Raw genomic sequence first — 25,582 nt, 5'->3', positions numbered from 1 at the left:
AACTGACCAAAATCCAATGAAGTCTTGTAGCCATCTAGTTTTAATCCTCAAACTAAATTCATGTTACATAGCAAGGACAAAAGTGAAATCTGTTCGTAAATTTTAAGACAGATTTTTCCATTATTTAAAAAAAAAACCTTTTCTAGAACATGGATGGTCTGGCTGTGAGACACCTGACTCCAGTGTATCTCTCCAACTCTATTGCGGGGTAGAAGGCTTGATGTAAGTGTATCTCCCCAACTCTATTGTGGGGTAGGAGGCTTCATGTAAGTGTATCTCCCCAACTCTATTGTGGGGTAGAAGGCTTGATGTAAGTGTATCTCCCCAACTCTATTGTGGGGTAGAAGGCTTGATGTAAGTGTATCTCCCCAACTCTATTGTGGGGTAGGAGGCTTCATGTAAGTGTATCTCCCCAACTCTATTGTGGGGTAGAAGGCTTGATGTAAGTGTATCTCCCCAACTCTATTGTGGGGTAGAAGGCTTGATGTAAGTGTATCTCCCCAACTCTATTGTGGGGTAGGAGGCTTGATGTAAGTGTATCTCCCCAACTCTATTGTGGGGTAGAAGGCTTGATGTAAGTGTATCTCCCCAACTCTATTGTGGGGTAGAAGGCTTGATGTAAGTGTATCTCCCCAACTCTATTGTGGGGTAGGAGGCTTCATGTAAGTGTATCTCCCCAACTCTATTGTGGGGTAGAAGGCTTGATGTAAGTGTATCTCCCCAACTCTATTGTGGGGTAGAAGGCTTGATGTAAGTGTCCACTGCCCAAACAAAAGGTATAATGTACAGTCATTATCATTCACACAGGCACAATATATACCTGTGTCAATGACCAAGGAACAGAATGCTGGTGTTAAGTAAAATCTAACCCAACCTCTAATAAAGTGAATGACTGGTACACCAAATTATCATGAATGAATGTGTACAACTATCATCAGCTTAAAATTTGTTTTTATGACTGAAAACAGTGTATACCAGTCATCATAATGACGGAGGTTTATAATGACGGAGGTAATATACTTACTTGATAGGGAAGTTGACAATTGTTCTATTCTTTTCTTGAATGAAATAATTTTTTGTGAATCTCTGCAAAAATATCGGATACTAATAGAATGTTTGTAAAAGAAACTATATGTTGTAAAAAAGCCCACCTTTTTTCCCCCAAAAAACCCCCGGTTTCCCCCCTTCTCCCAAGGTTTTGTTTTGACCAAAGGGGGTTTTTAAATCCATTCAAACTTTTGACTAGTAGTGTTTAAAAAAAAATGACTCTTTTTTCCCCTTTTGGGCCCCCGCCCCTTTGGCCCCTGGGGGTCAGAGTAAAACCTTTATGCAAAATCGGGCCCCCTTCCCCCAAGGGATTTTTTTTGACTATTTTGGGGTTTTAAATCCTTTAAAAACTTTAAATGACTAGACCCGGAATTTTTAAAGAAATTCCCCTCTTTTTCCCCTTTTGGGCCCCCCCCCTTTGGGCCCCTTTGGGGTAGAGCCACCATTTACCCCAAAATTTTTCATTTTTTCCCCCCAAAGATGTTTGCCCCAAATTTGGGGGTTTTAAATCCTTTCATAACTTTATGCCTAGTAGTGTTTTAAAAGGAATTCCCTCTATTTCCCTTTTGGGGCCCCGCCCCTTTGCCCCTCGGGGGGGGTCCCCCCTTTTAGCAAAATCGTTCCCCCCCCCCAAAGGATTTTTTGTTTAATAAAAATTGGGTTAAAAATCCATTAAAAATTTAGGGACTGTGGTTTTTAAAGAAATTCCCTTTATTTCCCTATTGGGCCCCGCCCTTTGGGCCCTTTTGGGCCCTTTTGGGTAAAGAGCCCCCCCATTTATCCAAAACTTTTCCCTTTCCCCCAAAGAATGTTTCGCCCAAATTTTTTTTAAACCCTTTCATAACTTTATAAATTAGTAGTGATTTAAAGGAATTACCTTTTTTCCCCCTATTGGGCCCCCCCCCTTTTGGCCCCTGGGGGGTCGAGAAATTTTATGCAAATCTTTTCCCCTTTCCCCCAAGGATGTTTTGCCAAAGGGTTTTCAAATCCATTAAAACTTTTGATGTAGCGATTTAAAAAAATGACCTCTATTTCCCTTTTGGGGGCCGCCCCTTGGCCCCCTTTGGGGCCCGAGCCAAAAATTTATCCCAAAATCTTTTAATCTTCCCCCAAGAATGTTCTGCCCAAAATTTGGGGTTTTAAAACCCAAATTCATAATTTTTGGCTAGTAGCAAATAAAAGGAAAACCTCTTTTTCCCAATTTGGCCCCCCCCCTTTGGCCCCTGGGGGGTCAGAGTCCCCAATTTTATGCAAAATCTTTTCCCCTTTTCTGCCAAGGAGGGTTTTGCCCCAAATTTGGCCCAAAACCAAATAAGAATTTTTGGATAGTAGCGATTTAAAAGAAATTTTAAAGGAAGAAAGAGGGACGGGGGAAAGGGCGGACGTGCCCCATGACAAAAAGCTAAACCTTCTTTCAGGTGAGAAAAAACCAGTTCTAGTGAAATGAGTATATGCAGCATCCCAAAAAAGTAAAGGGGTTGAGTTCGGGAGGGGAGGTTTTTGGTACAAAAGTTTTGAAGGTCTCATTTAAAGTAGTTACAAATTTAAATTTATTACTTTTTTCCCGTGAAATATCAAAAATTATTCTTTTCTTTTAAAAGTGATTTTTTTTCACTAGTGAAGAATATCATATTTTTCATGGGAAAAAATACATTTTGCTGATTTGACCAATAAAATTGGGATTAGAAAATCCAAAAAATAATTGCCCAATCAAAAAGCCCGAATATGGTCCCCCCGGGGGACAGGGGAAATTATTTTTTTTGTTTAAAAAATTACGCTGTGGGCCCTTTAGTTACCCTAGGGGGTGGGGTTTTTTTGTTGAAAAAAAATGTAATAAACAAAAAATATCTAAGGGGGTCTTAAGAAAAACCCAAATATTTTTCACTCGTGGGCTAATATTTTGATTTTTTCCCTCGTTTTTGGAAAAATCGGGGAAAAATATCAAAATTTTAGCCCCATCGTAAAAATAATTTGGTTTTACTGAAGACCTTTTAGATACCCTTTCTTATCTCATGACACAGCATCCAGGATAGCTGAGACAGCGGCTTACGGAGGGCCCCGCTTCGGGCCCCCCCGGGACATTTATTGAGGGGCAGTTTTTAATGCCACCCGACATTTAAATGGGGGGACAAAATCCCCACCCCACCACTTACTGATTGGAAGATCTGCCCCCCCCCCAACCCACTTAATGATTGGAAAAGAAAATGCCACCCGACATTAAATGAGGGGGACGGGCTGCCCCCCTAATTTTAAATGATGGACAGATACCCCAAACCCCATTTTTTTTTTTAACGGAGACACCCTTCTGCCACCCAAAAATTACGGAGGGAAAGCTTCCCCCCCCACATTTCTGTTTGGGACAGCTGCCACCCCACACTTACTGATTGGCCCAGATACCCCACCCCATCATTTACTGATGGGACAGAACTGCCCCCCCGACATTTACTGTTTGGGAAACAGATACTGCCCCCCCCTCACTTACTGATGGGCCAGTACTGCCCCCCGGGAAATTTACTGATTGGACAGCTGCCACCCATCATTTACTGATGGAAAACTTCTGCCCCCCATCATTTAATGATTGGACAGAACTCCCACCGGCACTTACGGGATGGGACGCTGCCACCCCACCCTTTTACTGATGGGACGGAAAACTGCCACCCGCCCATTCCGTTGGGGACGATGTCCCACCCCAATCATTTTAATGATTTGATAGTTACTCCCACCCCATCACTTACTGTTTGGACAGTTACGCCCCCCGACACTACTGAGGGGACAGATACTGCCACCCAAACACTTACTGAGGGAAAAATTCCCTTGCCCCCCTCATTTACGGGATTGGAAGATGTCCCCCCCCATCTTAAATGTTGGACGTGCCACCCCATAAATTACTGAGGGAAACGGGCTTATGCCCCCCCCAGCCCCACTGTTTGGGAAACAGATGCCCCAAACCCTCATTACTGATTTGATAATACTGCCCCCCCATAAATTATGATTGGACAGTTTAATGCCACCCGACATTTACTAGGGGGACAGATACTCCCCACCCGAAATTATGAGGGACAGATGGGCCCCCCTTCACTACGTTTGGGAAACAGATGCTGCCACCCATCCTTCTGATTGGAAAGATACTGCCCCCCCTCATTTCCCTGAGGGGACAGCTGCCCCCCCAATAATTTTAAGGATGGGACAGTTTCTCCCCCCCCCATCACTTACGGAGGACAGCTGCCCCCCCAGCATTACTGATTGGAAGTTTACGGCCCCCCGGGAAAATACGATGGGACAGGGCCACCCCATCACTTACAGATTGGACAGATGCTGAACCCGTCATTACAAATTTGGGCCCGCTCCCAAACCCCGTCTTTAAATGATGGGACAGGGGCCCCCCCATCACTTATAAATTGGAAAATTTTACTGCCCCCCGTCACTTACTGATGGGACGGGTGCCCCCCCCCTCACTTTTTGATGGGACAGCTGCCACCCGATCATTTAAACTGATTGGACAGTTTATTGCCCCCCGACATTCTGAGGGGGACGGGAGCTGCCCCCCGATCATTTACTGAGGTACAGCGCCACCCACTTTTACTGAGGGGAAAAGTACTACCCCCCGTCACTTACTGATGGGACAGATGCGCCTTTCCCGTTACTTACTGAGGGGCAGCTGCCCCCGATCATTACGATGGAAACAATACGCCATCCCAAAATTAATGATGGGGAAAGATGCTCCCAAACCCCACACTTATGAGGGGAACAGTTGCCCCCATATTTACTGAGGAAAGATCCTGCCTTTCCCTTTCACTTACTAATGGGGGAAGATGCTGCCACCCCTTTACGTGTTGATTACCAGGCCTAAATTTTGAAATACGGGGCAATGGTCTTTTTTTTTGTGATGTAGGTATTTTGTCCTTACGGGCTGCCCCCCCCCCCAAACTTCAGCTGGTAAACCCATGGGCACAGCTGATAAACCCCGAGGAAAAAATGGGATTTTAACCAGACCAAATTAAAGTGGTCTCTGAAATCCTAAAAAGGAAAACCCCTGCCAGGGATTTGGCTGGGGTAAATAATTGTTTTAGATAATGTAGGCTACCCCGGATCATCACCTGTATGTAGTTTTCTGACAGGGAATCATTGAGGCGGGATTTTTAAAAGGGATTTGAATTCTTTCCTTTTCCCCAAGCCCTGAACAAAACAAAAAGGCCCAAATTAAAAACTCAAAATGGCCCATCACAAATTCCCCAAAGTATATACAGTAAAACTCGGAAAAAGTCGAAGTCAACGGGACCCGAGCAAAATATTAATGCCCGTGTGTTACAGAGAAAAAAATACCCGAGTATTTTTTCCGCTGTATGTGAATAAGACTAAAAGGCTTGAAAAAATATTAGAAAAAAAACCCATAAATGAAGCAAAAAATAAATTTTTACGGGATAACAATTTTTGGTTTTTTTAAAATTAACAATACAGGCACGGCTACAGATCAAAACAAAATACAGGGATAAAATTATTTTGCCAAAGACAGTAAATTTACACATGATGGGAGTACACATTCCCGTATAAATTCTATGAAAACAATACATATTTTAAAGAAAATTATACGGGTTTATTGAAATCTTTATTTTTTTTAAATTTTCCCAATATTGTTCACAATTAAACAATTTTTGAAAAAATAAAATTTCAGGAAAATTTGATAAAATGGCAGATTTTTTTAAAAAGGTGAAAGGCCCTGGGGCCCCAGTTTTTATTGGCTCCTGATTTTTCCCCAAAAAGGGATTGTAGAAAAAAATTTAACCCAAAGAATATTATTTTTCCCATTACCCCTTGGTTTTCAGAATTCGGGAATTATAAAAAAAAATTTTGGACAGACAAGTACAGTGCAATTTCCGAAAAACCAAAACCTTTCTAAAACCCGAAACCCTAAATACAAACGAAGGGTTTTGTAGGAAATTTGGTCCTTCTTTATTCCCGTTTTAAAAAATTTCCCAAATCCCGATCCCGGGAAATTCCGAACACCGGACGTTTTTGGGGCCCCTTTTGTTTTTAAAATTATCCCAAAAAAATTACTTAGGGAAAACCGGGCCCTTTACCTGAGGATGTTTAAACGGGGGTCAGGCCACCCAAACCCCCGGTGAAAACAAAACCTGTGCGGGATTGGGGTTGAACCCTTTGGTCTGGGGGACCTCGTATACATAAGGGATTTTGTACGGGGATCCAATAACAAGATGTATACCCCAAGGGGAAATTATAAAGGGGGGGCCTAGTGTATAATTAACAAAACCAATTTTTAAAAACAAGGTCACACTTTTTGGGGGGCAGTTTGTTTATCTTCTAAATGCAAGTAAGCGGGGAGCCCGTTTCGGGGGATTTTTGCTTTAATTTTAAATGGGGCACAAAGGGGGTTTGGGAAAAATCCGATTTTGGGGAAATAGGCCCCGATAACTGATCAATGTAATTAAATTGACACAAAAAATCTTACCCCTTTTCCCTATTATTCGATTTTTTAAAATATTCCTTTATGGGCCCCCATCCACAGGCAAAAGCTTCCCAACGATTTTACAAAATGTAGGTGATCTTTAAAGGGGCAGTTGTAATGTCCCAAAATTACGGGTTTAAAAACATTTAAGGGGTTTTTTGGTTTTTCTTATAAATCTGCAAATATACTTTAATTAATTTTCCTAAATTCATATTATTCAGACAAACCAAATTATTACGTCAAAAAAAAATAGGGCCGGTTTGAATTGGGTACGTTCAAAAAAAACATCGCCCCGGAAAATTTAAATTATCCCGGAATTGACCGGTCTTTTTTTCGATCAATTCCCCAAAAACCGAACCCTCGGAAAGCGAACAAAATCATGCCCCGGGCATGTTGGGTTTTATAGGGGTTCCACTTTTTAAAGGGCATGTTTAGGAGATATAATTATCGTTTTTTTTTTTTTTCCTTTCCCTATTGTTGGGCACCCATGATGTCAAAACAGTAAACAGAACCCCTTTAGTAATGTGTTATTTTTTGTAGATGAAAATGTTTTACATTTTATTCTTATTCACCCCAACTTTTTATTTCCCCTTTGCGCACCAGTATAAGCAAGGGTTTGATGTTGGGACGACGAAAGAAACAAACCAAGGTTTTGGGGGTTTAAAAACCGTTAAGGTGATGGGTCCCCATCGGCAAATCAGGCCGGGGTTTCAGTAAATATACCTGAGACAGCATGTTGCCCTTCGTGTCAACAAAAAAATGGAAATTTTGGTAAAATAAGAAGGGAGGGCCCCAAAAAATAATTCAAAAAATTGGCAGTATTGGTTTAAACAGGGTTAAAATCACCCGGGTTTTTAATTTACAAAGAAAAGGGAAAGGAAAAAAAATTGGGGAAACCAAACAACTTTCGACTAAAATCAGTATCGGATTAAACCCGTGTTTGACACAATGACTTTACTGTACATTTGGGGGAGCATTGGAATGGCTCCCTTGGACATTTTTGAGGTTTGGGAAAAGGGTTTACCTGGGGACAGTTGGAGCATTAAAAGGGTTACCTTGGGACAGTTGAGAGCATTGGAATGGCTACCTTGGACAGTGAGACCCTTTAGAAGGTCCCTTTGGGCCCAAGTTGAGAGCTTTTAGAAGGGTTCCCTTTGGGACATTTGAGGCATTGGAAGGGTTTACTAGGACAGTTGAGAGCATTGAAGGGTTCCCTTTGGACAGTTGAGAGGATTGGAATGGCAAATTTGGGGACATTTGGGAGGCTTTGGAATGGCCCCTTGGGGACAGTTGGAGCTTTGGGAATGGATTTGGACATTTTGAGAGCATTAAAAGGCTCCCTTTGGACAGTGTTGAGAGCATTAGAATTGTTCCCTAGGGACAGTTTGAGAGCTTTTAAAAGGGTTTCCTTGAACATTTTGGAGACTTGGGAAAAGGGTTTCCCGGGAAACATTTTGAGGACCCCTTTAGAAGGTACCTTGAACAGTGGACCCTTTAAAAATGGCTACCGGGAACAGTCGAGAGCATTAGAAAAGGGGGCTACTGGGACTTTGAGAGCTTTGGGGAATGGTCCCTTTGGGGGAAGTTGGGGAAGAAGCTTTTTAGAATGGTTTCCCTTTTGGCAGTTGGGCTTTTGAATGGCTCCCTTTGGGCATTTAAAGGGGAAGAGAAGAATGGCTCCTGGAATTTGAGAGCTTAAAAATGGTATCTTGGAATTTGAGGCGGGGGAAAATGGTTTATCTTGGACAGTTGAGAGCTTTGGAATGGTTCCCCGGGAAATTTTTGGACCCTTTAGAAGGCTTTTTCTTAAAAACATTTTGAGGCATTAAAATAGTTATTTTTGGACATTTGAGAGCTTTGGGAAAGGGCCCATTTTAAAAAGGTTGAGAGCATTGGAAGGGTTAAATTGAACGGGTTGAGAGCATTAAAAAATGGGCCCTTTGGGGGGACATTTGAGAGCTTTAAAAGGGTTACATTGGACAGTGAGAGCATTAAAATTTGGCTACTTGGACAGTTGGGGGGGGGAAAATGGGGAAGGGGTTAACCTTGGACAGTTGAGGCATTAAAATGGTTATTTTTGGGAATTTGAGAGAATTGAATGGCTACCTTGGACAGTTGAGAGATTAGAATGGTTCCCTTGGACATTTTGAGAGAATTGGAATGGTTTCCCTTTGAAATTTGGGGAGAGCATTAGAAGGGTTTCCCTTGGACAGTTGAGAGCTTTAGAATGGAAATTGGAAGTTGGAGCTTTTAGAATGGTCCCTTTGAAACTTTGGGGAGCTTAGAATGGTTACCTTGGGACAGTAAAATTTTAAGTTTTAGAATGGCTCCCTTGGAAGTTGAGGGGCATTAGAAGGCCCCCTTGGACAGTTGAGGCTTAGAAGGCCCCTGAACAGTTGAGGCATTAAATGGCTCCCTTTTGGACATTTGAGAGATTAAAAAGGGCTACCTTAAAAACATTTGAGAGCTTTTAAAATGGAAATTTGGACAGTTGAGGTTTGAGGGGCGTTAGATGGCTCCCTTGGGACAGTGGACCCATGAGAATGGTCCCTTGAACAATTGAGGCATTAGAAGGGTCCCTAGCGACATTTTGAGAGCTTTTAGAAGGGTTCCCTACCCGACAGTTGAGAGCTTTAAAAATGGTTACATTTGACATTGGGGAGAGGGGTTAGAAGGGTTACTTTGGGACGTTGAAGAGCATTGAATGATACCTTGGACATTTGAGAGAATTAAAAGGGTTTACATTTGACAGTTGAGAGAGCTTGGAAATGGTTACCTTGGAAGTGAGAGCTTAGAAGGGTTCCCTTTGGGAAGTTAAAGGCTTGGGAATGGTTAAAATTTGACGTTGAGAGAGCGTTGAATGGTTCCCTTGGAAAGTTGAGGGGGGAAGGCTTTTAGAATAAATCCCTTGGACAGTTGGGGAGCTTAGAATGGTTACTTTTGAAGGAGGGGAGGTTAAAAGGGTTTTAACTTGGACAGTTTACTGCAGATTGACCTCCCTTATGTATGACTTTGAATCTGTATGTGCCTCCGGGATTTTGGCCCCCGTCGTGGACAAGTTGGCCATAAGATCATAGGTTTTTTTTGGTAAAGCTGGGGTCTCAGGAAAACAAAAGGTCGCCAAAGTCTATTTTTCTGAAAGTGTAACATCAAGTAATAATACATTAGCAAGTTTCCGGGAAAAATTGTTAACCCGGCATCTCCCAAGTTTTAAGAATTACGGGGAAAAACTTTAGATTTTGGGGGAAAATCATCAGAATTTTCCCTAAAAAATTACCATGTTATGTTAGAAAAGTTACGAGCCAAGCCCCTTTGTCTGTAAAAAAATAAAATTTAGGATAAAATTTTTAAAACAAAACTGACCAAAACCCAAAAAGTCTTTAGCCATTAGTTTAATCCTCAAACAAAATTTCATGTTCCATGGGAAAGGGACAAACTGAAATCTTTTCCCAAAAATTTTTTTTAAAGACAGTTTTTTCCCATTTTTAAAAAAAAAAAAAACCTTTTTCTAGAACAGGAGGTCGGCGTGGGGACATGACTCCAGTGAAACTCTCCAACTCTATTGGGGGAAAAGGTTGATGAAAGTGTATCTCCCCAACTCTTTTGGGGGTGGGAGGCTTAAATGTAAGTGTTTTCCCCCAAAATTATTGGGGGGTTAGAAGGCTGGGTAAGGTACCCCCCAAACCCTTATTGTGGGGCAGGCTGAGGAAGTGTATCTCCCCAAACTCTTTTGTGGGGTAGGGGGGTTTCCCGTAAGTGATCTCCCCAACTCTTTGGGGGGGGTAGGGCTTATTTGAAAGGTTTTCCCCCAAAAACTCATTGGGGTAGAAAGGCTTGTTTGTAAGTTATCTCCCCAACTTATGGGGGGTAGGAGGCTTGATGTAAGGTATCTCCCCAACTCTATTGGGGGTTAGAAGGCTTGTGTAAGTGTTTTTCCCCCCCAACTTATTGGGGGGGAAAAAAGGGGCTTGATGTAAGGTATTCCCCAACTCTTGTGGGAGGGGGCCCTTCAGTAAGTGTATTCCCCAACTTATTGTGGGGTAAAAAGGCTTGATTTTAATTTTGTATCCCCCCAAACCTATTGGGGGTAAAAGGTTTGATGTAAGTGTCCACTCCCCAAAAAAAAGGTTATAATGTACAGTCTTTATCATTCACACAGGCCAAAATAAAACCGGTCAATGCCCAAGGGAACAGAATGCTGGTTTTTAAAGTAAAATCAAACCCCAACCCTCTAAAAATTTGAAAGGGGGGGGAACGGGGTTACCCCAAAATTATCAAAAAGAATGGGTAAAAAACTATCATCAGTTTAAATTTTTGGGTTTTTGACTGAAAAAACGGTGTATCCCAGTAATCAAATGACGGGGGTTTTAAAGCCGGAGGTAATAATTTCTTGATAGGGAAGGGTTTACAATTGTTCTATTCTTTCTTGAATGAAAAAATTTTTTTTGAATCTCTGCAAAAATATAAAAACCAAAACTGTAGAACTTTAAAATTACAAGAAAATTTTTTTAGTTATAATTTTTTTGTGATCAGGCAGTTTAAATAATATGCCCCTTAGAGCTGGCCAAAAGGGATAATTAAAAAAAAAAAATGAAAAGAGTCGTAAGCACAAACCCCCCTGTGTTTTATTTTTTAGGGTTTTTTTTTTTTAAATACTGAAATCTAATGAATTTAAAAACAGAAGAAATTTTCTACATGTAATTTACCATGTCAATAAAAGAAAGGGCTAAAGGGAATAAATTTCCCTGTCCAAACCTAACATTTTTACAGTAATACATTACCATGCAATTTATAAAAAACGTCTTCAGTAAACATTACCAGGGCAAAAATAACATTGGGGACATGTAATACATTTCCATGTCAATCATAACATCGTTACATGTAATAAAAACCGCGTTTTAATCAAAAAAAAGTCTAATGTAAACATTACCCTGTCAATTTATAACATTGGGGGACCTGTAAAACATTTCCAAGTCAATCATAAATTTACCGGAATACATTAAACCCTGTCAAAACATAAAATTGTCACAGGGAAACTTACCCGTCAATATAAAATTTTTAAATGTAATAATTACCCGGGCAAACATAAAATTTTCTACAGGGAATAATTCCCCCCAATCAAACCTCCCTTCTACATGTAAACATTCCAAATTCAATCATAACATTGTTTTACATGTAAAACATTACCATGTCAATCATAACATTGTCTACATGGAAACATTTACCATTGTCAATCATAAAAATTGGGCAATGAATACAAACCTTTTCAATCATAACATTTTTCTACAGGTAAAACCTTACCGTCAAAACAAATTTTCAAATTTAAAACATAACCGTCAACAAACATCGTCTTTCATGTTAAACATTACCATGTCAAAACATAACATTTTTTACATTTTAATAAATTACCCTGTCAATCAAACATTGTTTCCTGTAAAACATTCCATGCAATCATAACATTTTCTAAAGGTAATACATTACCATTTTCCTCAAACATTGTTTTACATGTAATACAACCAGGGAATCAAGATTTTCTACATGTAAAAAAAAATTAAAATGTCAATCATAAAATTGCTACATGTTTTAATTTCATTTCCATGTCAATCATAAATTGTCACGGGAATACATTACCATGTTTAAAACATTTAAAAAAATTTCATGTAATAAATTTCCATGTCAAAATAGGCCCGGTTTCATGTTTAAAACATTACCATTTTCAATTTTAACATGTCTAAATTTTAAACATTACCAAAGTCAATCATGACATCGTTACCTGTAATACCCTTACCCCGGGCAATATAACCTTGTTACAGGTTTAAAACATTACCCTGGCAATCAAACCAAAATTGGGGTTTTCATGTAATACATTACCATGTCAATCATTTAAAATTGGGCTTTCATGTAAAAACATTACCCTGTCAATCATAAAACGTCTAAGTAAAACATTAAAATGTCAATCATAAATTTACATTTTTAATATTACCTGTCAATCATAACATTCAGTAATACATTACCATGTCAATCATAAATTGTCTACATTTTAAAACATTACCATGTCAATCATAAAATTGTTACATGTAATTTAAATTTCCTGTAATCATAACACTGTCTACATGTAATACATTACCCTTTTCAATAAAATTGTCTAATGTTTAAAAATTTCCCAGTCAATCAAACATTGTCTCATGTAATAATTTCCATGTTTAATGTTTCCAAAAGAACTGGTTGTGTAATTAAGTTTTCATTTCCTTGAATAACAAATGGGGGGGGAGGGGGCCCTGTCAACTCAAACCTTTAAAGTGTGAATCTTTGGGGTTTTTTTACTCCCTTTTTTTGATTTCCATTAAATTTAGCGAGGGAAGTGGAAAAGGGGACCCGTGGGTGATGTTCTCTCGAAAAACATCAGGGTACAGGGGAAAGGGGGGTGGAAAGGGCACAGGGAAAAAAGCCAGGGGTCTCCCAAAAAGGTCTTGTATACAAACATAGAATACAGCAAAGTAATTAAGCAAAAAAAAACCCCAAGGGGGTGAAATAAAAAAACCCCGATTTTATAGCAAAATTTGGTCATTCAGTCAAGGTCATTTTTGCAGTACTAACTTTAAATAAAGCTTTTTTTCAAATGTCAGGTTGGTTAAAGGTTTAATTTTGTTGCAAAGTTTCTAGTCCTTTTTTCCAAAACAAATTTTGGTCAAGTTCAAGTCGCCCGTCTTTTGGCCCATTGAGAAAATCATTGTTTTTTAAAGACTTTTGAGTTTTACCCTTTTTCCCTTTAAGTAGGGGTTTGGTCATTCAACCCAGCAGGGTCAGACCATATTTAAGTCACTGGGCCATTAAATTTTGAGAAAAATAGTTTAGAAAATTTTAGCCTTTGGGCACCCCTTTTTCCGGAATAAAGGCATTCATTTTCCCCAAATTGGTTGCCCCCTTTTCCCCAAACACGTACAGATTAAAAACCCAAATTTTCCCTTTGGGCCCCTTTGGGTTTTTAGAGAAGTCCTTTAACCTAGGTCAAGGACACTATTTTAAAAAAACCCCGGTAGCCCCTTTAGCCAAGCATACTACCGACCCATTATCCTCCCTTTGCCCCCGCTTAATGAAAGAGGTTTTAAAATTTTTGCCCCTTTTTACCCCTTGTGATGGAATGTAGGCTAAGGTCATTCATTTGAACAAAATTGGTAGGGCCCTTTACCCCATCTGCTTTCCCCGGGGGAAAAAACCCAAAACAAGTACCCCGAACCCTTTGGTTTTTGAGAAGAAAATTAGGTTTAATTAATTTATTTGAAAAATTGGTTTGTTTTTCACCCCGCATGGGTCAGGACCAATGCAGGTCTCGGGCCTATGGTTTTTGAGAAGAAGTTTTTTTTTAAAATTTTCGTTGCCCCGAAAGGTCCCGGGGGGGAATTTTACCGGGCAGCGGGGTCGGCCAGCTGGATGACGAAGGGGACCTTAAGATACAGGATAAAAACAAATCGTTTTTCAGATTTTTATCCTTTGGAGTTGCTCAATACAAAGAAAATTAAGTTAAAAAAAAACAATTTTAATTTTTGGATAGATACTGCCCCTTTTTCCACTGGGAATAAAGAGTCTTTCTGTTTTGCCCCAATTATTATAATAAAATTGATTTACGTGAAATTTTATAAAATAAAATTTCCTGTAATTTTATTTTCGGTTTGTTTAAAATTTCTTTTCTCACTTTTATTTAAAAAACAACAGAAACAATTTAAAATGATATTCACAAAAGGGCAGGGGGGGAACATTAAAAGGAGTACAGAGAATAAAAATTTTGGGCGCAAAAACTTTACAGACAGACAGTGATTAATTAGGGCATTCGTATCTCTAACCCCTGACAGACAGACAGACTGAAAGCCCGGGATTAAAATAGGGCACCGTATCTCAAGCCATGCCAGAAGGGGGGGCAGTAGTGATTATATAGGGCACTCGTTTTTAAGCACACTGAAAGACAGACAGCCAGTGATACTATAGGGGACTGTATCTCACGCACACTGGGCCCAAAAGACAGCCGGGATTACTATAGGGCATCGTATCTTAAAAGACACTGACGGCAGACAGCTGTGATTCTAGGGCCCCCCGTATCTTTCGCACATGACAGACAGACGGTAAATGATTTTCTAAGGGGAAATGTATTCTCACCCCTGAAAACATACAGCCAGTAATTACTTTGGGCACTCGTATCTCAAAACCCCCCGGGCAGCCCCACAGCCCGGATTATATAGGGGACTCGTATTTCACGCCCCACTGACAGAAGCCCGCCAAATGATTTCTTAAAGGGCCCCTCGTTTTTTCACGCCCACTGAAGACAAAACGCAATGATTACTATAGGGCACTGTACTCACGCACCACGGCAGACATTTCAGCCAGTAATTACTTAGGGACTCGTATTCACAAAACACTGACAGACACACCGTGGGTTATATAGGGATGTTTTCTCATACACTGACAGACAAAACAGGGCCCGTGATTACTATAGGGGGGACCGAAAATTTACCCCCACTGCAGACAACCCGCCAGTGATTACTAAGGGCCTCGTTTTCTCATGCACACTGACAGAAGAAGGAGTGATTTCATAGGGCATCGTTCTCCGCCCACTGACAGAAAGTAGTGATTTAATTAGGGGAATGTATCTTTACGCCAATGACAGACGGCCAAATATTTCTATAGGGGACTCGTATTCACGCACACTGAAGCCCGCCCGCGTGATTACTATAGGGCATTGTATTCACGCACATGAAGGGCAGGGAAACCTGATTCTATAGGGCACTGTTTTTTTCAGGGACAAAAAGACAGGGCACAAAACTAGTGATTACTATAGGGCACTCGGGATTCACGAACTGACAGGGGCACTAGTTTATTTTCTAAGGGGACTCGTTACCACCACTGACAGAAGGCCAGTGATTTCATAGGGCACTCGTTTTCTCACGCACCTTTAGACAGCGCCAGTGATTCTATGGGCACTTGTATTAAAGCACATGATAAACAGACAGCCAAATGATTACTATAGGGCCCCGTAAACTCAAAAAAACCGGGCAGACACAAGCCCCTGAAAATTTCTATGGGCACTGTTTTCTATGCACATGAAGAAAGGAAAAGCTAGTGATTACTATAGGGCCAATCGTTTTTCTCACGACAATGACCCGACAGCTTTGATTTCAAGGGCCCCTCGATCTTTACGCACCCCTGAAAAGACCCGGGAAATGATTACTATAGGGCACTCGTATTTTCACGCACACTGATAGAAGACCGCCAGTGATTACATAGGGCACTTGTATCCACGCCCCCCACTGAAGACAGACCCGCCAGTGATTTATATAGGGCAAATTGTATTCACCCCACCAAAGAAGACAGACAGCCCGTGATAACCATAGGGGGACTTGGGATCTAGCAATGATAGACAGACAGCCAGTGATTACCATAGGGACTTTTTATCTCACGGGACATGATAGGGCGACAGCCAGGATAAAAATATAGGGCAATTGGGACTCTGCACATGATAGACAGACAGCCCGTGATTACTATAGGGCAAATTGTATCTTTACGCCACCCGATAGGGCAGGAAAAGCCAGGGGATTACTATAGGGCACTTGTATCTCAAGCACAAAATTTTTGACAGACAGCCAGTGGGTACTATGGGCACTTTTATCTATGCCCCACTGATTGACAGACCGCCCGTGACTACTACAGGGCACTAGTATCTTGATACAAACGCCCTAAAAAAAAACCAAAAATTCTTTTTTATTTAAATAAAACAGAAAAACCCTTTTTTTCAATTTTGAAGAACTACAGGGGATAATCCCGCTAAAACCCGTCCCCTAAGGGGACATTCAATAGTTTGTGGAAAGGGGGTTAAAAATTAAAGACTAAAAATAATTAAATTTTGTAATGTGCCAATGTCCATCGGTTTTTACTTATCGGTTTTTTATTTTGGGTAGCCAGGTTTTAAAATGTGTTGATACAATTTGGCCCCAAAATTTTTGGGCGAATCGACTCTGAAGTTCAAAAATCATTTTATTTTTAATAAATTGTATTGAAGCTGGGGAGTAAAGTAAATTGTATTTAAGTGTGGAGTAAATTTTTTATTGAAGTGGAGTAATATTATATTGAAAATTTGGGGTAATCTTTTTGGAAACTTTGGGGGTAATATTGTATTGAAAGTGTTTTAGTAATATTTTATTGAATCTGGAGTTTAATTTTTGGGATTTAAAAAGGAGGAATATTGTATTTTAAGCTGGAGTAAAATTGTATGAAGCTGGAGAAATTTTTATTGGGTCGGGGTAATATTGGGATTGAATTGGGGGGAAAATAAAATTTATTGAATCTGGAGTTATATTTTATTTAAGTGGAGAATATTGTTTTTGAAGCTGGGTAAATATTGTATTTAAACTATCATTTAACATTAAAAAATTTACAGGCGCCAAATTTTGGGGGGTTTTTTTAGACTTCATTTGCCACGGGGAAAGTCTTTTTGACAAAGTGCTGGGAGTTCGTGCCCTTCCCGGGCCCCAATGTAGGGCATTGAGGAACCAGGGGCATGAAAAACCAATGAGTCCCTGTCGTTATACAGTAAAGTGGTTTTAGTCAGACTGTTTTCAAACCCCCAAACCCGACATTTTTTACCCGCCAATTTTATTACACTATCAAAAAAAAGTTTAAGGGGATCTATATTTTTCCGGGTTAATCAAATAAGGTGTTTGTCATTTTAGATGGGGGTGTCCTAGGAGGGATAAATGAGATACGGGTGAAATACGAAAAAGGGCCCATTTGCCAAATTAAAAAATTTACCCTTTTATGGGGGGAAAAAATTTCAAAAACCCCTTTAATTTGCATCGATTTCGAAAAAATTTTACCCTTTGACAATGTATATAATGGTGAAAAAAGGGAAATTTATACCCATTTAATGGAACTAACAACCTTTGGGGATCATTCCAGAAAAAATACCACAAATTTTGTTCTAGGAATTTGGTTAAACCCGAAAAAAATTGGCTTTTAACAAAAAATTTTCTTAGGGGCTTTGGAAAAGGGGGGCAAGGGCAATTTTTTTTAAAAACTTGTTGGATGGGTTTAAAAACAAAACCTACCCGCCAAAAAATTTATGATTTTAGGCCCTTTTGGTTTTTTGGGGGGGCAGTATTTTTAAAGGGGAAAAAAAATTTTTCCCCGAACGATTTAACACAGGACAACAGCTTTAAACCCAAAATGTCAAGGAAAATTTAAAAAACCAAACAAAAGGGCCACATTGCCCCCAAAAAATTTTCGGTTTTCAAACTTTGTCATTTCCCTTTTTTTATTAAAAGGGGGATAATGAATTTCCGTAAAAAACCAGAACTGTAAGCCAAAAGGGTGACTAAAAAAATAAAGCTCTCGTTATTTGCAAAATACAGAAATTCCGGGGGCGGGTTATTTAAAAAGGCAAAAATTTTTTCCCGCATGATTTTCAAAGCCCAAAAAAACCTATATGGTGTGTTTTGGAAAATTTCCCAAACCCTAAAATACCAAATTTGATCAAAATCAGGGCAAACTGAATTTTTACCCCAAACAGAGGTGGTTTTGGGGGCCATGGGATTTTTTTGGGAAAAAATCTAATTTTCCCAAAATTTCATGTTTTTTTATTACAACATTGACCAAAGAGAAAAAAAATGGGCCAAAAAGGAAAGGGATTTTAAATCTTTTTTGGGAAACTGGGGTATTGTGGGCCCTTTTCCATAACCCCATGTTTTGACAAAAAAAAAAAAACCCTGACCTTATTAGTGTAAAGTTTTTTTGAAATTTGGGAACTTTTTAGAGTTTTGCAGAACAAAATTTTCCCGTGGAAAACATGTTTAAGTGACTGGTTACCATAGCTGCCATATAGTGACCGGTTTCCCTAGCAACCCCTAAATTTTTGGGAAAAAAAAAGAAAGGAAAGGGCAGCAAAATCCTTTACATATACCCGAATGATCTAAAGAAACCCTTTTCCGACCCCTTTTCCCCTTTTGGGGCTGAAAATTCTTCTTTCTACACAAGACTACAGGGCTGCCCCAAAATTTGGGGGGGACGACGAGCCTTGAAAAATTCGTGGGGTTCCCCCAATTTTTGGATTAGTTTTCCCCCAAAAAAGCTGAACGATAAGGAAAAATTTTGGGCACCAGGGTTTGGCCCCTTTATTTTTTTTGTAGTTTCTCCCCGAAGGAAGTAGTTCCTTGGGGGGATAATTTGGGGGAGGCCCGGAGATGAGAAAAAAAAGGTTTAAGATTAGTCATCCAAACCGTCTACTGAAAATTTTAAAATACCCGGTTTTCGGTTCTGAGGAAAATCTCAAAAGGAAAAGAAAAAGTGAAAGACAGATGGACCACCGATTAGTGTGGGAAATTTTCTGTAGAAAATAAGGGAAAAGCCCCTTGGTTTTTGTTTGGGGGGTTTTGTTTTAATCCATTATAGCCAGGGGAAATTAAAAGGGCGTGGGGCCCGGGTTGGGGGGGATGAAAAAAAAGCTGGAAAACCCCAGAGAAAAACCACGACCTATGGTCAGTACCTGGCAAAATGCCCCATGTATGTTTCAAACTCGCCCAAACCCCAAAAGGGGGAGGGGAAATGATAAAATGTTTGGGGAAAATTAACCAATCGGCCACCGCACCAAGAAAAAGGAAATGCCCAAAGTAATACATGAACATATACCCAAAACTAAAAAGGCCCGGGGAATCAAAGATTTAACTTGGAGGAAGAGTATAATGATGGAAACTGTAATACAGAAATATACACTGGTTTCTGTACCAATGATTATAAAGAGTTAGCAGTGATATTAGATGATATGACATTTAATTACTAGTGACGCCATTACTGTTGTTGTTTATGTCGAACATAAAACATTTAATCTCAGTTGTTATTCCTTTCCATTATTATCTTAAATTTAATACCACAGTATAATTTCATTTAAAATCATGCTATAACCTATTCTACTGTGTATACCTGGTTAGAACTATATCTCCAATGCTATTTATGACAATCAGTGCACTATCAGCAATTATAGTAATTCTTGATGGAACCAAGGGTGAAAAGTACTCACCTGTAAAATGACATTGCAGTAGTCATTGGCTTTGATGTTGTTAAGTCCAACAATACCTGTAAAGGAATAGTAAAACACAAGTCAAGTATCCACATTTACACCCCGTTAGGACACCCAAACCCGGGAGTACAGACCCGTTGTCCCGCCCCCGTCCCGTTCACCCAAACGTTTAGTACCAAACACCCGTTAGTACACCAACCCCTTTAGTTAAGTACCCGTTTTTTGGCATTTCCCGTTTTGTACAGTACCCGTTAGTACAGTACCGGGGAGTAAACCAAACCCTTCCGGGAATACCCGTTAGTTTTCAGTCCCCTTAGTACACCAATGTTAGTACAAAAACCCGTTAGTACGGAACCCGTTGACCAAACCCGTTAGGACACCCAAACGTTAGTACCCACCCCTCCCGTACAGGAAACTTAGTACAGCAAACCCCTCCGTAAAACCAATCGTTAAGGGACAGCAAACCCCTCCAGTACAGCACGCAAATTTGTACACCAAACCCCTTAGTACACCACCCGGGCAGTACACCAAATGTTAGTTAAAAGCAAGGTTTGTACACCACCCCTTGACAGCAATGGTTGGAAAGCACGCGTTAGGACAGCAAGGGGGGGTTAGTAAGCAAACGGTTTGTACACCAACCCGGGAGGTACGACCCCCTTTGTACAAACAAACGTTAGTTTTCACCCCCCCGTTGTACACCAAAACCGGTTTTGTTTCAGAAAGCCCTTTGTACCCCAAAAAGTTTAAAGAAAAATTTTGTACAGCACCCTTAGACAGCATGGGGTTGTACAGCATGGTTAGTACAGCAAAGAGGGAGGAAAGCCGCCCTTAGGACACCAACCCCTTTTTGGGAAGCAACCCCTTAGTACAGCACGCGTTAGTACACCACCCGGTTAGTACAGCACGCCTTAGTACACCACCCGTTAGTACAGCACGCGTTAGTACAGCACGTGTTAGTACACCACCCGTTAGTACAGCACTGGTTAGTACAGCACCCGTTAGTACACCACCCGTTAGTACACCACCCGTTAGTACAGCACCCGTTAGTACAGCACCCGTCAGTACACCACCCGTTAGTACACCACTCGTTAGTACAGCACGTGTTAGTACACCACCCGTTAGTACAGCACGTGTTAGTACACCACCCGTTAGTACAGCACGTGTTAGTACACCACCCGTTAGTACAGCACGTGTTAGTACACCACCCGTTAGTACAGCACGTGTTAGTACATCACCGGTTAGTACAGCACGTGTTAGTACACCACCCGTTAGTACAGCACGTGTTAGTACACCACCCGTTAGTACAGCACGTGTTAGTACATCACCGGTTAGTACAGCACGTGTTAGTACACCACCCGTTAGTACAGCACGTGTTAGTACACCACCCGTTAGTACAGCACGTGTTAGTACATCACCGGTTAGTACAGCACGCGTTAGTACACCACCCGTTAGTACACCACCCGTTAGTACAGCACGTGTTAGTACACCAATCGTTAGTACATCACCCGTTAGTACAGCACGTGTTAGTACACCAATCGTTAGTACACCAACCGTTAGTACACCACCTGTTAGTACACCACCCATAGGTATATCCTTGATAGACAGAAATACTGTGTAAATGTTACAAACATTATGATACAGATCAAGGTATGGTTCAATGTGATTGTCTCATCTCCTAATTATACATTTCTACCCACAAATCAAACAAAAAAACAGATATCAAACATGTCTACCCAAACAATACTGTATACATATATCAAATCAACATTACTGTTCAAGTACTGCTTTGTTCAGACTCAAATAGAGGAGCTATTTCATATAATCTTCAAGTCTTCAAGTTTTGTCCGACATGATTGTGTGAATTTGATCCAAATCCCTCATGTTATGAATGCCTCTAGAACACTGACAATGATTCTCCAAAAAATAGTAACGGTGACCTTGACCCAACAGTCTTGACACTGAAACTTGTCGGAGATATTATGGTCCTTAATTCGTGCGTACAGTTTGATAAATCCCTCAAGGAATGAAGCCGTAGGATTTTCTAGTTACGGTGACCGCGACCCAATAACCCCGATACTTGTCTGAGATATCATAGTCTTTTATCATTGTGTGAAATTTGATCAGAGGAGACGAAAAGAAAACTATAGACACCCCCCCCCCCCCCCCTCCCTTAAAGTTTCACTGGTAGGGGAATAATCTTAGAAGTATGCACATCATACCTGGATTGTATGTTGTTCCGTCATAAGCACGAGATAACTTGTTTGTAAAGTCCAGCTTCTTTATGTGATCTATCATAAAAGTTGGGTTCAACACGTACTGAAATGAAATAGAAAGTTACCATCACTCAGGGCCTTATTCCATACTTACTCAGCGTATAACCCACATCTAATATACAAATAGCTATAAATCTATAACCCACATCTAATATACAAATAGCTATAAATCTATAACCCACATCTAATATACAAATAGCTATAAATCTATAACCCACATCTAATATACAAATAGCTATAGCTATAAATCTATAACCCACATCTAATATACAAATAGCTATAGCTATAAATCTATAACCCACATCTAATATACAAATAGCTATAAATCTATAACCCACATCTAATATACAAATAGCTATAAATCTATAACCCACATCTAATATACAAATAGCTATAGCTATAAATCTATAACCCACATCTAATATACAAATAGCTATACCTATAAATCTATAACCCACATCTAATATACAAATAGCTATAAATCTATAACCCACATCTAATATACAAATAGCTATAAATCTATAACCCACATCTAATATACAAATAGCTATAAATCTATAACCCACATCTAATTTACAAGTAGCTATAGCTATAAATCTATAACCTACATCTAATATACAAATAGCTATAAATCTATAACCCACATCTAATATACAAATAGCTATAGCTATAAATCTATAACCCACATCTAATATACAAATAGCTATAAATCTATAACCCACATCTAATATACAAATAGCTAATAGCTATAAATCTATAACCACCATCTAATATACAAATAGCTATAGCTATAAATCTATAACCCACATCTAATATACAAATAGCTATAAATCTATAACCCACATCTAATATACAAGTAGCTATAAATCTATAACCCACATCTAATATACAAATAGCTATAAATCTATAACCCACATCTAATATACAAATAGCTATTAAATAGCTATAAATCTATAACCCACATCTAATATACAAATAGCTATAGCTATAAAGTACAGCACCCGTTAGTACAGCACGCGTTAGTACACCACCCGTTAGTACACCACCCGTTAGTACAGCACGCCTTAGTACACCACCCGTTAGTACAGCACGTGTTAGTACAGCACCCGTTAGTACAGCACTGGTTAGTACAGCACTGGTTAGTACAGCACGCGTTAGTACAGCACGCGTTAGTACACCACCCGTTAGTACAGCACCCGTTAGTACAGCACGCGTTAGTACACCACCCGTTAGTACAGCACGCCTTAGTACACCACCCGTTAGTACAGCACGCGTTAGTACAGCACGTGTTAGTACACCACCCGTTAGTACAGCACTGGTTAGTACAGCACGCGTTAGTACACCACCCGTTAGTACACCACCCGTTAGTACAGCACCCGTTAGTACACCACCCGTTAGTACAGTACCCGTTAGTACACCATCCGTTAGTACAGCACGCGTTAGTACACCACCCGTTAGTACAGCACGCGTTAGTACAGCACCCGTTAGTACAGCACCCGTTAGTACACCACCCGTTAGTACACCACCGGTTAGTACACCACTCGTTAGTACAGCACGTGTTAGTACACCAATCGTTAGTACACCAACCGTTAGTACACCACCCGTTAGTACACCACCTGTTAGTACACCAATCGTTAGTACACCAACCGTTAGTACACCACCCGTTAGTACAGCACACGTTAGTACACCAATCGTTAGTACACCACCCGTTAGTACACCACCCGTTAGTACACCAATCGTTAGTACACCACCCGTTAGTACACCAATCGCTAGTACACCAACCGTTAGTACACCACCCGTTAGTACAGCACACGTTAGTACACCAATCGTTAGTACACCACCCGTTAGTACACCACCTGTTAGTACACCAATCGTTAGTACACCAACCGTTAGAACACCACCTGTTAGTACACCACCCATAGGTATATCTTTGATAGACAGAAATACTGTGTAAATGTTACAAACATTATGATACAGATCAAGGTATGGTTCACTGTGATTGTCTCATCTCCTAATTATACATGTCTACCCACAAATCAAACAAAATCAAAGTACTGGAAGTACTGTAAACGAACATTATTGTTTAATGGAAAATCAGTAATCTTCTAAGTTTAAAGTCGATAAATTTACTGATATTGGTTTAGGAATTAATTGCAAATAATTTGAAATGTTTGCAGCTGTTCTGATATTATTGAACACATGCATGTTTCTGTAAGGTCCTAATTGAAATTGGAAGTTTATTGATCTATCTTGGATGAATGAAAATAAAATACGTCTTCTTTCTTTCGGGAAGGCATCATCAGTTATAATACAGCCAGGACTCTGTGACCTTATTGATGCCAACTTCTAATATGCACTAAATTTAGGCTAGTTCCATCGTTAGTTTAGCATATTTCAACTTAATATAATGAAACACACATAAAGAACTACTGAAAACCAAAACCAGAGCTGGTAATCAAGGCCCGGATTAGGAATGTATCCTATTGAAACTGTACTCAAGCATGTATGGTACTTCAAAACAAAAAACTTGACTCCTTTTGTTCAGGAATCATTTGATGTTAATAAATCTTTATATGAGAAGACATACTTCTGGTATAATTACAGTATTGTACACAATGTGATAAAGAATAACAAGGGCCCAATGAGCCCAAATCGCTCACCTGCAATGCAGTGATCTTTTCATATATGGATCCTGCAGTTATTTGAAAGCATGCTACAGGACCAATATAATGTCTCTCTGCACTTTGGCTTTTCACTAAAAGTCATTTAAAGATTTAAGCATACTTGATCGACGTGACCTTGAATGTGAGTCAGGGTCATTCATTTGAACAAACTTGGTAGCCCTTCACCCCAGCATGCTATAGACCCAATATTAACTCCATGGGACTCTTGGTTATTGAGAAGAAGTTGTTTCAAGACTTTAGCCTTTTTGACTCCTGTGACCTTGAATGAAGGTCAAGGTCATTCATTTGAACAAACTTGAGAGCCCTTCACCCCAGCATGCTACAGGCCAAATATAAGGTCCCTGGGACTGTTGGTTATTGAGAAGTCATTAAATTTTTTTTAGCCTTTTTGACTCCTGTGACCTTGAATGAAGGTCAAGGTCATTAAATTGAACAAACTTTGTAGCCATTTACCGCAGCATGCTACAGACCCGATATCAACTCCCTGGGACTCTTGGTTATTGAAAAGAAGTCGTTTAATTTTTTTTAGCATATTTGACCCCTGTGACCTTGAATGAAAGTCAAGGTCATTAATTTGAACAAACTTTGTAGCCCTTCACCCCAGCATGCTATAGACCCAAGATCGACTCCCTGGGACTCTTGGTTATTGAGAAGAAGTCGTTTAAAAATTTTAGCCTTTTTGACCCCTGTGACCTTGAATGTAGGTCAACGTTATTCATTTGAACAAATTTGGTAGCCCTTCATGCTACAGGCCCAATATTAGGTCTCTGGGCCTTTTGGTTATTGAGAAGAAGTTGCTTGAATGGAAAAGTTGACGCCGGACGGACGGACGCTGCGCCACGGCATAAGCTCACTTGCCCTTCGGGCAGGTGAGCTAACAACCATATAAAGACTATCTTCATCAAATAAGTCAGCAAACAGGAACAGAAAACTTCAAGCTTCATTTTCAACTTCAAAGCTGATAAAGGTTACAGTCCGTTCGATGGGATGACACATTCGGACATTCCCTATTTATTGTCCCTTTCCAATGTTGAGCATCCAATCATAGTGAATCACA

The 25,582-nt window shown here is 40.0% G+C and overlaps 1 pseudogene; it reads right to left on the bottom strand.

The window, feature by feature from the left end:
• The window catches only part of LOC117321689, a 51,504-nt pseudogene that overhangs the window by 17,209 nt on the left and 8,713 nt on the right, over positions 1 to 25,582 (bottom strand).

The sequence above is a fragment of the Pecten maximus genome, chromosome 1 (genome assembly GCF_902652985.1).
Source record: "Pecten maximus chromosome 1, xPecMax1.1, whole genome shotgun sequence".
Classification (NCBI taxonomy): Eukaryota; Metazoa; Mollusca; class Bivalvia; order Pectinida; family Pectinidae; genus Pecten; species Pecten maximus.
This window is presented reverse-complemented; position numbering and strand designations above follow the sequence as displayed.